The following is a 13,087-nucleotide window of genomic DNA, read 5'->3' on the forward strand; positions in this document are numbered from 1 at the left end:
TATGACCAGCCCCAAAGAACAGATGTAACAGTTTTGGCATGTTGATTCCCAACAATAAAGCCCAGCAGATGACTGTGTGACGAATGATGTGTGCATTGATTTCAGATAGTTTGTTTGCCTCCCATTCCTTAACAGGAGAATAAAATATAATTCAGGAGACAACTAAGGTGATTCAAGCTTTCTAATAAAAACTTAGAATTTAGAGAACAAACAAACATAAAGAAAAAGTAATCAGAGGAAACAATCCCTAAAAGGAAAAAACAAAATTCCCTAAAATGAAATAACACAAAAGCTGTTATTTTTAATTCTCAAAGAGGCAAACAGATAGTTGTTGTCATGACAGAAGAGGTTGCTCTAAAAAAACTGAATTACAACAATATAAAGCTCTTCTGTATTAAAAATTATCATCTCAGGAATGAAGATCCAATAGAAAATAAAAAGACTACAAAAAATTTATCTCCCAGTGCCTAGTTTCTCAGTAATCTAGCTGAGACAAGGAGCCCCAATGGAACAATAAATTCAAGAAAGAGAAAGTCACAGTCCTTTAGCGAAAACTTGGATAATATTAGCATTTGTAAGATCGGGTAACTCCTTAGAAAAAGTATCAGAAATTTCTATTTTTAATATATGCTCTTGATTAGACATATTTACATGACCTAGAAACATTTGTTTCACCTCTTCCCAACTCCAAGTACTCTGATTATATTTAAAAGGTGTAATACAAAATTGAGTAGTATTCCAATCATGTTTCAATCTTAATTGAGTAGTTACAAGTTGTAATTGATCACCTAACCATTTTACAGCATATTGCAATTCTTCGATAGCATTAGAAAGTTGATTGTCTATTTCTTGTTGCTGCTGCCATAACACTTGAGAGTCTTTATGCCAGTCTTTTATAAAAGTAGCAGTTTGTATTCCATTTTGCAGTGCAATTCTGGATATGGCAGCAGTAGCGGACACAGCAGCAAGTCCAAGCAGAACAGTAATGAGAGTTCCAAGAAATCATTTGGAACGATGCAATAACGTTTCAACAGCCTTATAAATGGAAGTCCTTATAAATAGTCCTGCAGATTCATTCCATGGTTGGGCCAAATTAACAGGCATCCATAGTTCAGGTCTCAACTTCATGACCATGACTTTACATTTCTCAGTTAAATTACATTGCACAGTACACCAAGTATGATTTACACATTGTAATAAGGTACATTCACTACAGAAGACCCTATGCAGGGCTCCATTCCAATTCCAATTTCCAGCCAGAAATAAATAAGATTATCTGACACAAGACTGAATATAATAAGTGCTATTTTTGTGAAGCACTATAGAAATGGGGTTCTGGGGGTTGGTATGATTAAAAACATATTTCCTGTCCAAATTAAAAAATGGTCTTTAGGAGCAACTAATTTCCAAACATGGCTTTGATAATGCTGGTTATGTAAGGGCCGAGGAAGGGACAGAGACAGTATTCCTTCATTCCAACTTATAGTTTCATTAGCTTCTGCACTTGAATTGTTTCCCTGATGATGCCATTTAAGGGGAATATAACCAAATCAAAATGTCCATAAGGGTGCCAATCAAGAACAGTTAAATTGCTATATTTTAATAATATAGAAGGATGATGCCCCCGACTTTTTTGCCATACTAATCGTGGGTGACGATCAGGAGATCGATCAATACTTGGGAGTATACAGGGAGGCAAAGAAGTATAGTAGTCTGTTTTATTATCAGAAATATTTTCAGCTTTAACATGAAAGGCGATGATAGACATAAGAATAGTATGGGCTGCAAGGTGAGAGTGATTTAAGCACATAGCAAAAGCAGTATGAGAATAGTTAAGACAGAAAGTTTCATTCCCAAAACAAATTGGAACGGTAAGTGCATAAGCACTATAGTTAAAGACAGAACTAGTATTTAGCCAAGTGGGATGAATATCCAAATGATTACAAGAAGGTAAAGGAAGTACATTAGTGTCATTAGTGCAAACTGGGATATCAGTATCTCCCCAAGGAACACCTTGTAGTAGTGGAGGGTTAGGAATATAGGCCCAATAAGTGTGATTTTCTCCACTTACCTGAGAGTACAACAGCAAGCATGACCAGAAGTAAAGTAGAAGGATTAAGAACTTGTCCAGATGACACCACAAGGCTTCTTCCTTCTCGAGTAAGTTTCTTCAGCTGACCCCATGTGGGAGGAGAGACTCCTTGCGTCAACAGATGGAGAGGATTTTCCTTTCCATTCATGACTGCCATTTGATCAATCGAGTTGGTATCCAAAGGTTTTGTGAACCTACTGAGACATAAGCATAACCTCTCCCCAATTGTAATAACAATCCTTCTTCCCAATTGCCATCATGATTCTTCACCCAAATCCTCTTTTCCAGTTTCACAACCTGAGGTTTTGATGCAAAATGTTGTTCTGCAGCGGTATTTTTAGATTGTGATCAGTGATTTAAAAAATTTAACGTAAATAACATCCTGTGCAACAAATCCTTAGGTCTTTCCATTCTATTCCCCTATTTCAGTTTAGATAAATACAGTTTAAGAGTGCAATTGGCCCGTTTAATGATGCTTTGACCTTGATTATTTCAAGGAATTCCAGTGAGATGAGTGATAACATATTGAGCACAGAAGGTTTGAAATTTGGAGGATCAATATGCAGGTCCATTATCAGTTTTAATAAGGGAAGGTAAACCCATCGCGGCAAAACAGCTTAAGAGATGAGAAATTATAGAGTCGCTTTTCTCATTTGTCAGTGCAGAGGCCCAGTGAAAATGACTAAACTTATCAATAGTGCGATGAATAACTTTGAATTTCCCAAATGGGGGATAATATGTGACATCCATTTGCCAGATTTGATTAGTTTGCAAGCCCCGGGGATTAACCCCGGGAGAAAGAGTAGGAAGATTATGCTGGGCACAAATATCGCAAGCACAGACAATAGATCGAGCCTGGCGTTTAGTAAGTTTAAAGCGTTGTTGTAGGCTTAGAATATTGGTATGCTGTAAAGTATGTTCTTGTTGTGCAGCTTGAACTGAACCGATAAGAAGAGAATCAATAGCTGCATTGCCCTCATGTACAGGGCCTGGCAATCCATTGTGAGAGCAGACATGAGTAATGAAAACAAGATATGCATGGGAAAGCAATACAGATTGCACCACTGCAAATAATTTTAATAAAAGAGTTGAAAGAATAATTGGAAGTGAAACTTCTGGTAATAAGGTAACACTAAGCACCGCATAGGAGGAATCTGAAACAATATTCAATGGAGAATTAAGGAAATCAGATAATGCCATGAAAACAGCCCACAATTCTGCCTGCTGGACAGATTTTCCTAGGGAGGGCACACCTTAAATTTAGTGTCAGATCAATATCCAGCACGTTGTTTATTGGCATTTGTAAAATCTGTGGGACTAGCAACAGGTGAAGAACTGATAACATTAGAGATAATAATAGGATGATCTTGTAAAAATGAAAATAATTTCGAAGAAGGATAATGATTATTAAATTGACCAGAAAAACTTGAAATAGCAATTTGTCAATTTTCATTCATCTCTATGGCTCTGGAAATTTGAAGATGAGATAATTTAGTAATGATCAGCACAAAATTTTTATCAATCAAATGTCGGAGTTGACGTCGGCCTTTGTAGATCAAGAAGGCAATTTTATCTAAATAAGTAGTTAAAAGTTTAGAGAACTTATTAGATAAGAAAATCCATTCCAATATCCTATCATATTGTTTTATACAGGAAGAAGGGGTATGAGGTGTATGGAATATATATAATTGAATGGGCATATCTGGATTAAGTTGGCATAATTGAGCTTCTGAAATGCGCTGTTCAACAAATTGTAATTCCTGTAATGCCTCAGGAGTTAATTTCCGAGGACTTGCTAAATTTTTATCACCTTTTAAGATGGCAAATAAATGTTGCAGTTTGTGAGTAGGAATTCCAAGAATAGGCCGAATCCAATTAATGTCCCCAAGAAGCTTTTGAAAATCATTTAAAGTGATTAACTGATCAGTTCAAAGTTGAATTTTTTGGGGAATGATAATTCCAGATTGTAATTGAAATTCCAAATAAGAAAAAGGTGGATTTTTTGGTAATTTTTCCTCTGATATAATAAGGTTATATTGAGACAGCGCATCTTTCAGCTTTAAAAAATATGAATCTCTAAGTTCCATAGTGGGAGCAGCCAATAAAATGTCATCCATATAATGTAACAAAAGAATATCAGGATTCTGCCATCTTATAGAAGATAGTGCTCTGTGCACATATTCCTGACAAAAGGTAGGACTATTAATCATGCCTTGAGGGAGCACCTTCCATTGGAATTTCTGCACTGGCTGAGCATTATTGAGAAATGGGACGGAAAAGACAAATTTTTCTTCATCCTGGGGTTGTAAAGGAATACTAAAAAAGGCATCTTTCAAGTTAATAACCATGATGGTATAATGTTCAGGTATCATGAAAGGCATTGGTAATCCAGGTTGAAGAGGTCCCATAGGTTGGATTTATTAACCTCCCTTAAGTCAGTTAAAAATCTCTATGCTCCAGATTTTTTACAGATAACAAACAGGAGAATTCCAAGGAGATGTGGAAGGCTCAATATGCTGCAATTTTAATTGTTCTTGAACAAGAATATGTAAAGCCTCAAGCTTTGGTAAAGGCAATGGCCACTGTTCCACCCATTTAGGTTCTTTAGTAAGTCAAATAAGGGGCAATGCTTGAGGAGATGAAACAGTGGCTGCTAGTTTTCCGAGGCCAAGGGATTAAAATTCATATTCAACATCATGTTTTTAACAGAATTAGATAAATGTGGAATAGTTAAGAAAGCTCCAAATTGTTGCAGCAAATTTCTTCCCCAAATATTAATAGGGATGTCAGCAATATAGAAGGATAACTCAGCTAATTGACCATCTGGCCCTCGGCAGGATAAACAGTCATTATTTAAAAAAGTATTACCAAGAGAACCAACACCAGTAAGTTTGATAGAAACAGCAACAAGATCAAGAAGGAGGCCAATGTTTTTGAGCAATTATGGAAACATCAACACCAGTATCTACCAGGCCTTCAAAGGCTATACCTTGTATGATAATGGTAAAAGCAGATCATTCGTCTTTTATCATTGTTTCCCAGAAAACCTGAGACCTGGTACTACCAAATCCTCCTGTTCATTCCATATTTTGAGATTTGAAAGGAAAATATGGAATTAATAGTAATTGAGCAATCCATTGTCTAGTTTGTACAGTTAATGGAGACTGTGCCCGACACATGATTTGAATTTCTCCAGTAAAATCTGGATCAATAATGCCAGGAAATACAATAAGGCCTTGCAAGGTAGAACTACTTCAGCCAAATAAAAGTCCTACTGAATTGGAGGGTAAAGGACCACAAACCCCTGTAGGAATGTGTACAATACCCTGGTTAGGTTCCAAATAAACAGTACGAGAAGCAGAAAGGTCAGCTGCAGCACTGTCCTTAGTAGCAGCATACAGCTGAGAAACTGGAATAAGATTTATGGATTGGGGTGCATAAGGAGATGTTGCATCCCATCGCTGACTGGAAATTGTAACCTTGTATTTGGATGGAGACCCCAAGGTTTTGGGCCCTGTAGGTAGTTTTCCTGGTTCTGGGAAGATGATTGAAAAGACATTCATGGTGGTTTAGAAAAGGCACCTTTGTTTTACAGTCTTTTGCCCAGTGATAACCTTTTCTACACTTAGGACAAGGGCCTGGGGGAGGACGAGGATGTAACCCTTGTCCACTAGCCCTTCTGTTTTTACAATCTTTCCTAAAATGGCCTGACTGATTACATTTATAACAAATTGGTTGCTTGGAAAGAGATTCCACCAATTTTGCAACAAAAACATCTGCATGATGTTCAGAGCTACCTATGCCACTACAAGCCCTGACATATTCATCAATGCCAGCATTCTTTGCCTTTAAAGGACCTAAAATTTTTTTACAAGAAGGATTGGCATTCTCATAAGCAAGGTGTTGTGATAAAATATTAGCAGCTTCCGTGGAGCCAATAGTACAATCTATAGCCAAGCACAATCGAGCAAGAAAGTCTGCAAAAGGCTCATTGGGTCCTTGTATAATTTTCACAAAAGATAAGGTAGTTTCTCCAGTATTTCCAATTTTCTTCCAAGCCCTTAAAACAACTCCTTTCACTTGATCTAAAACCTGATTGTCCAGTCCAGCCTAATTCTGCATAGTAGCAAATAGACCTTGTCCAGTTAATTGATCAAGAGTAGGACCCGGAGGATTCTGAGCAGCATTTAAAGTAACCTGCATTTTAGCCTCGTCCAACCACCAACTCTTCCATTGTATATATTGTGAATAACCCGAAACCGCTTTACCCAAATGTTCCCAACTCATAGGAATCATTAAATTATTACTAGAAAAGGCATCCAGCAAACCAAGAACAAAAGGAGATTGAGGCCCATATTCTGTTATGGCCTTTTTGAATTCCTGTAACACAGAGTATTGAATAGGAGTATAGTTAACTTGTTGACCCCCTCCAGCAAGAGGCTGGCGGGTAATAGGGAAAACAAAATGAGGATCTGGAAAAGCAGCGGCGGTTTCAGAATAATGTGGAGGTCCTGGCCCTGAACCATCGAAAACAAAAGCCTGAAAAACAGGGGAAGACGCCGGCGCCGATGCCTGCGCTGTGGCTGGAAAAGCATTGAGTGTAGGATAACAAGAAGTCACAGGAGGAGGAGGAGGAGGAGGAAAAGCATCATCCTCCTCAGCTAGTTTTAAACCCTTAGAAAATCGATTAGCTATTAGAGGAATAGGATCCTCATTATCAGAATCAAAATTTTCAAGGGAAAAAGAGTCAACCTGACATGCTACAGATAAAGAGACTCCATGAGAATCTAAAGGCACTTCCTCACAATTGTCATTGCCACTATAAGAAGGAGCATTGGAACCCTCCAGTTTAGGAGTCGCAGGTTCCAGTAACTGAAGAGACTGAGTAATTGCACTACACAATGTCCATAACTTAAGTCCCATAGTGTCCCCTCTCTGATGATGTTCACGCAAAGTCTTAACTACTTCTTTCCAGTCCCTAAGATTAAGCTGAACTTTATGCTGGCAGGGAAACCAATAACATTTCTGAGAGACATGCTTAAAAAGTTTTGAAAGCAAAGCATCAGAAACCTCCACTCCTGTGGAGTGCAACAATCCCTTGAGTAAATATAAATATTCCCGTTGTATCGACGGTGAGTTGCCCATTATAAAACACAAATCTGAAAGCCCTCCCAAATTCCAGGAGGCGTGTGCCCTTTCGGTTTCTCAGTAAATGAATATTCCTATCCTGCGACATAAAACATTAATCTGAAAGTCCCTCTCAAATTCCGGAGACGCCAAGTCCCTCCCCAATTCCTGGAGGTGCCTTACCCTTTTGGTTCCGCAGTGGTGAAGGCCTCCAGTAACCTTCACTGACTGTTCCAGGGAGCCCGGCCAGATCCCTGAGCAGGGCTGAATGTTCACAAGGAGCCGGGCCAGCGGGCCCTGTGAAGTGATGAGTGGTCCCTGTTCGGGCGGGGACCACTTGTTGCAGTCTTTCAGCAACCCCTGCGAAATAGAAAACACCGACGCGGACACTTCCTGCAGAATGAGTCACACAGACACACACAGAAGACAGACAAGATGACTGCAGCCCCGAAGAGCTCCAGCGGCTTTATTTTATATCATTTCTCACAGCTCTTTTGCTGACCAAGCCTGTTTTTTCAGTATATTACTCCCTTGTTCTCTTGTTACTTTCAATCTAGCCTCCTGGATATCTGGGTAGCAAAAAGGGAACATTCCATACTTCCTGTGCAAAAGTAGGAACAAAACAAGTCTGTTTGCAGACCATGTTCTTCCCCTTCGTCCCCAGATAAGGCTCATGGCCGGGAGCTCTCTGTTTGCAGCAGACCTCCTCAGGGCCACTCTGAGGCCAGTCACTCCCAATAAATTCCGCAGGTTTTCTGTTAACCCTTTGGCTCCTACATGAAATTAGGAAAAATACAGAGATTAAAATGTATATGTTAAATATTAGGAAATACTTAACCTAGTGAAAACAGGAAATTGGCATATTCCAATGACAGCCTTTGAATACTCGACTAGTTTGTGTATTGATTCAGGGTCTTTTTCTTATTTATTTGACTTCTTCTAATGTTACTCTGGTGGATATGGCTTAAAGAGCCCATATCACAAGTGTAGTGTTGGGTGTTGTTCAAGCCAAAAACCAAAAATCATGTACTATATCTGCTTTGTGTACTCTGGCAAAGGAGGCTTCCTAGAGAATTCCTCAGTCCTCTGGACTGAAAAGATGTCAGATATAAAAAAAGTACATCAGGAAAAATAAGCAAAAGTAATTTATTTTATGAAATATGTTTACTTTAATGCAATAAGTGAATACAACAATAGTGAATAATTTGAAATGGAAACCTAAATTATAAACAATATACAGTAAAAAACATACAAAGTATATGCTGCAGTGTACAATATGTACTGATATAAAATGTAGACAATCATAGCATATACGTTGTACAATGTACACATGGAAACAAATTATTTTCATGTACCTTTTATAAGAATGCACAACACTGATGTTATTAAAATAATTCTATCCTATATTAAATAAATGCACTGTATTTGGATGATAATTAATTCCGTGCTTACTATGATTAATTTGGAAATCTAATGTTAGAAAAGTCTTGAATCAAGAAGTTATCTTTATATTCAGAAACAATTTGTTACTGAAGATGCATAATTGCAGAGTAGGAAGTTTTACAGGCTCCCTTCATCAGAAAATGAATGAGATGGAAAAAAACAGATTTGAAGTGATGAGATGGTAACCAGGCCAATTTTTGCATTTAGATTGACCATGGGGAGTGCAGGACCAAGGGCTACGCTGCCGAGTTTTCAGCTTTGAAATTAAACATGTACTGGAACCAGGAATTAGCTCCATTCTTCACCCTCACTCACTAAACAAGGCACAAAGGGAACAAAAAGTAAAAGACATACCTCTAAACTCCACATATTCACAGCTAGGTAAGCCAATTTTAAATGAACACAAACTGAGTATCATGAATGGAAGAAAACAATCCCTTTTTCATTTGTTAAAACTGATGAACTGCAATGAACCAGAAATGGACTGGCTTCTAACAATTGCAATTTACTGACTTACAAATTTACAATTCTAAGGACATGAATGTGTCTCAGTTAAGGAATCGACAGGATGACGCCTTTTCTGAAGACCAATTACCAGCAAGCTTGGGTTCCTCTGTTAGACATCAGGGCCACTGTGCAGTCTGCTGGTTTTTCTCTCCTGGGTTTCAATGCTTTAGCTTCTGGCTTCTCTGTCTGTGGCTTTTTTCAATCAGCATCTGAAAGTGTGCCCTTGTATCTCAGCTTCTCCACAGTTTCTCCTTAGGTTCTCAGGGCTCTTTCTGTGTGTCCTTTATCGTCTTATGAAGGACTCCACTGTCAGGATTAAGACCCACTTTGAATGAGCTGGGCCACATCTCAATTGAAATAACATAATAAAAACATCCCACTACAATAGGTTTACATTCACAGGAATGGGTTTGAAAAACATGGCCTTTTCTGAGGTACATAAAAGCTTCAAACTATACACTGTCTTTAAAAATGGTAAATAATTTCTTTTCAGGTGGAAGTCAAGCATGCTGTCAGGAGGCAAATGACTTCAGCATCATTACAGGTGTACTTCCTGGTTGCCCAAACCTCTCCATGGACCCTATTTTACTATTGACTGGATGTATCTGTAAAGGAGAAATTTCTGGAGTTTTGCACTAGGCTTTTGGGTCAACTTCTTATTACCTGAGGATTTCTTCCCTTTTACAAGTGACAAAACCAGTGTTTGAAAAGCAACATGGCTGAAAATGAATTAAAATTCTTATTTTACCTCTAGACTCTAAATCAACTAAATGGAACTAATGCATACAGAAGAGAAAATATTCACGATATATGAAAATATATTGTTTTCATTCTGTAACTTCTCATAGGACATATAAATTCAAATAAAAAAATATTGATTTAAACATTTTCAAGGAATAATTTTTACAAATATTGGTCACCTGGTTGGCCAAGAATTAATATCTTGATAAGAAAAATAAAAGTGAATAGGAAACTGGAAAATAATGGAAATCCAGAGAAAAAATAGTCAACAAGTATATGCAAAAGTGCTCAGTTTCACTGTTATGGTCAGTGAAAGAACATTTTAAACATCAGATAACACCACTCATCTACTAGCTTACACTGTTACTAGAAATATGAATTACATGTTTCTGTAATTGATTGGACAGATGTATTAAAACTTTGAGACAAACATAACCTGTTCCCCAATAGAACCACCCTTGGCAACCTGCTCATAAGAAATACTAGTTTTTCTGTGTAAGATACAGAGACAAGGTCATTCACTGCTGTCATGTTTGGAGAAGAAAAAAAAAGCTTTAAAATCAAAATGATTTTCACATCTTTTGCGTAAAAAATAATGCATCACTATTTTGGTATTGTCAGTGGACATTTTGAAGAGCAGATTATATCTTTAAAGAGGAATGAATATGATGTATCCAGCATGAATATCAAGGTTGAGAGTAATATGAATTATGTGACCCAGTATTTGATAACTCCAAAAAAAAAATCGAAATTCCCATTTATTTGTAAAGAAGTTTGTCTGAGCATGAAGTAAAGTGTAGAAATGCACCAAACAGGCTGTTTGCATTAGGCTCTTGGGACTACTGGGATTGAATGATCAATGTGAAATATATAACTACAACATTTTTGAATCACTTTCAATGATCTTTATAATTAGCATTTATTTTATTACATTCTTAAACTATAAAGAAACTTCAAAGAAATAAAGTAAAAATTTACATTGCCAAAATTCATGTGCAATTGTGAAATAACTTAAAGCTAATGAGAAACTTCATTATTTGGAAAAAAAACTTCAGTGGTCAAATACCAAAGAAAGGCCAAATTACCTCTTTTCCTATGTTGCACTTAGAGTTCTAGGTATGCTAATTTTATTAGTTGACAATAGAAGAACCTGAGGTTATCTAAGACAACCATATAAGGCTTGATATATGAAAATTTTCTCAGGACTTAACATATTTTGAGATATTACCATGAGACTATCATAAGCTTCATTAGGTTTTCAATTTATACTCTTGAGACTTCAAAGGAGATATTTTGAGTTTATATGAGTAATTCTAGTTTCTGGCATTTTCTTTCATCAGCTTATATTTATATCTTCTAGTGTGTTTAATGGCAGCTGAATATTTATGCTGCACACAAGATATCAGAAAATCAGGACTTTAGGCAAGATGGCTGAGTTCACCCAGCTTATAGAAAAATGCTGGGGACAGTGGTTCCAGGGAGGGCATTCTACCCTATATAGGGAGGCCCTCAGAGAAAACCTGGAAAAATTGGGATGGAGAGAATAGGGTGACTGTACTCAGTCACAAGTCTGCCTACTGCTGTAGCTGGTTTAGGAAGATTTTCCCTTCGGCTCTGTAGCTGGGAGTTCCTGTGGCAAAGTTAGAAGACGACAGATGTGCTTTTCCTGTGCACGGACTCGATTTAGTCGAGATGTTGCGCCTACTCCAACCCCCTGTGGCACACTGCAGTGGGTGCTGTTTTTTTTCGGCAAAGACCGGGAGCCTCCAAGGAGGCGGGGGAGATGTAGGATTGTGTCGGTCGGACATCCAACCAGCAAAAGAGACTTATTTGGGTCCTGATGTTACTCATCGTCTGTCACGGAGGCCCGGAGAACACAGGTGTGTCCACATGGAGGGGTGAGGCTGAGAGAGCAGGGCCAGCTGAACGCACTGACTGGCCCCTAGATATCACACCTGCAGTCAGGGACAGGTGGTCCTATGGGGACAAGAGGACCTCAAGAGAGCCTTTTGCCGGGGGCAAGCGAAAAATGCAGTCTGACAAATTGCATATCTGCCTAGTTTTCAAATAAAGCCCTAAGAAATATTGCAATTCCACACTGAGATTAGGGGCTTGGTTTCAAAGGGAAGGACTGACAAAACAAATGCAAAGGCGATCTTCAAGTACACTCAAAATCTTACATGAGAAACTGAAACAAAGCTGCAAAATAACCTCATTAGGACATTAAAATGCCCTATCTAAAACAGAAGAGCCAAGCAGATATGATTCAGTTAAATGACAAAATTAAATGACATGGAGAGACACAGAAGTGGAACAACGAATTAAGGTTGTTCATAATGACATAAAGGATAATGAGAAGGCATTGAAGGACTGCCGCCTCCTTCTTCTGCCGCTCCTGGTGCTGCTTGTGTGCTTGTAGGGTGTGGACCCGGTACCTCTTTTGTGAAGCAGTAGCCGAGGAGACTCCCGCTCTCCCCGTGGTAGACGAAAAGTCCAAGGAAAGAGTAAAGACTGAGAACCATGATCATATTAATTTGAAGATGTTGGGGCAAGATGGTTCTGTGGTGCAGTTTAAGATGAAGAGGCATACACCACTTAGTAAACTAAGGAAAGCCTATTGTGACCGACAGGGTTTGTCAATGAGGCAGATCAGATTCTGATTTGATGGGCAGCCAATCAATGAAACCGGCACACCTGCACAGTTGGAAATGGAGGATGAAGATAAAATTGATGTGTTCCAGCAGCAGACAGGAGGTGGGTGTTAAAAAAGGAGCCTGCTACTTTACTCCAGAACTCTGTAATATCCCATATTAACACAGTGAAGAGAAGAAAGCACAATCACAACAAGTGATGAAAACCAATGACAAAATCCAGCATACCTTCTTGATAAAAATACTTAGAACACTAGGAATAGAAGGAATTATCTATAAAGGGTATACTGCAACACTATAAAGGGTATACTGCAAGAGTACACACCTAAAATAGTACTTAAGGGTGAAAGACTGAAAACGTTCTCTGTAAGATCTAAATGAAGACAAGGTTGCCAAGTAAATGCTATTCAACATTTTACTGACATTCTTGCCAGAGTAATTAGGCAAGAAAAATAAATAAATGGCCTCCACATTTGAAAAGAAAAAGGAAATTTTTCTCTATTTTCAGATGACATGATCATATATA

At 38.1% G+C, this 13,087-nt stretch overlaps 1 long non-coding RNA gene and 1 pseudogene across 1 annotated transcript; one reads left to right on the top strand and one right to left on the bottom strand.

Moving 5' to 3' along the window:
- Nucleotides 1-281: 281 nt before the first annotated feature.
- On the bottom strand, nucleotides 282-7,888 carry LOC143668122 (uncharacterized). Its single transcript, XR_013168313.1, has 2 exons — nucleotides 7,403-7,888; nucleotides 282-2,289 (listed from the first exon to the last, which is right to left on the bottom strand). It is a non-coding gene; the product is annotated as an uncharacterized LOC143668122 (long non-coding RNA).
- A 3,714-nt stretch (nucleotides 7,889-11,602) lies between these two features.
- LOC143668512 (small ubiquitin-related modifier 2 pseudogene) lies at nucleotides 11,603-12,675 on the top strand (annotated as a pseudogene).
- Nucleotides 12,676-13,087: the final 412 nt, after the last annotated feature.

Source organism: Tamandua tetradactyla, chromosome 24 (assembly GCF_023851605.1).
Source record: "Tamandua tetradactyla isolate mTamTet1 chromosome 24, mTamTet1.pri, whole genome shotgun sequence".
In the NCBI taxonomy this organism is placed as follows: Eukaryota; Metazoa; Chordata; class Mammalia; order Pilosa; family Myrmecophagidae; genus Tamandua; species Tamandua tetradactyla.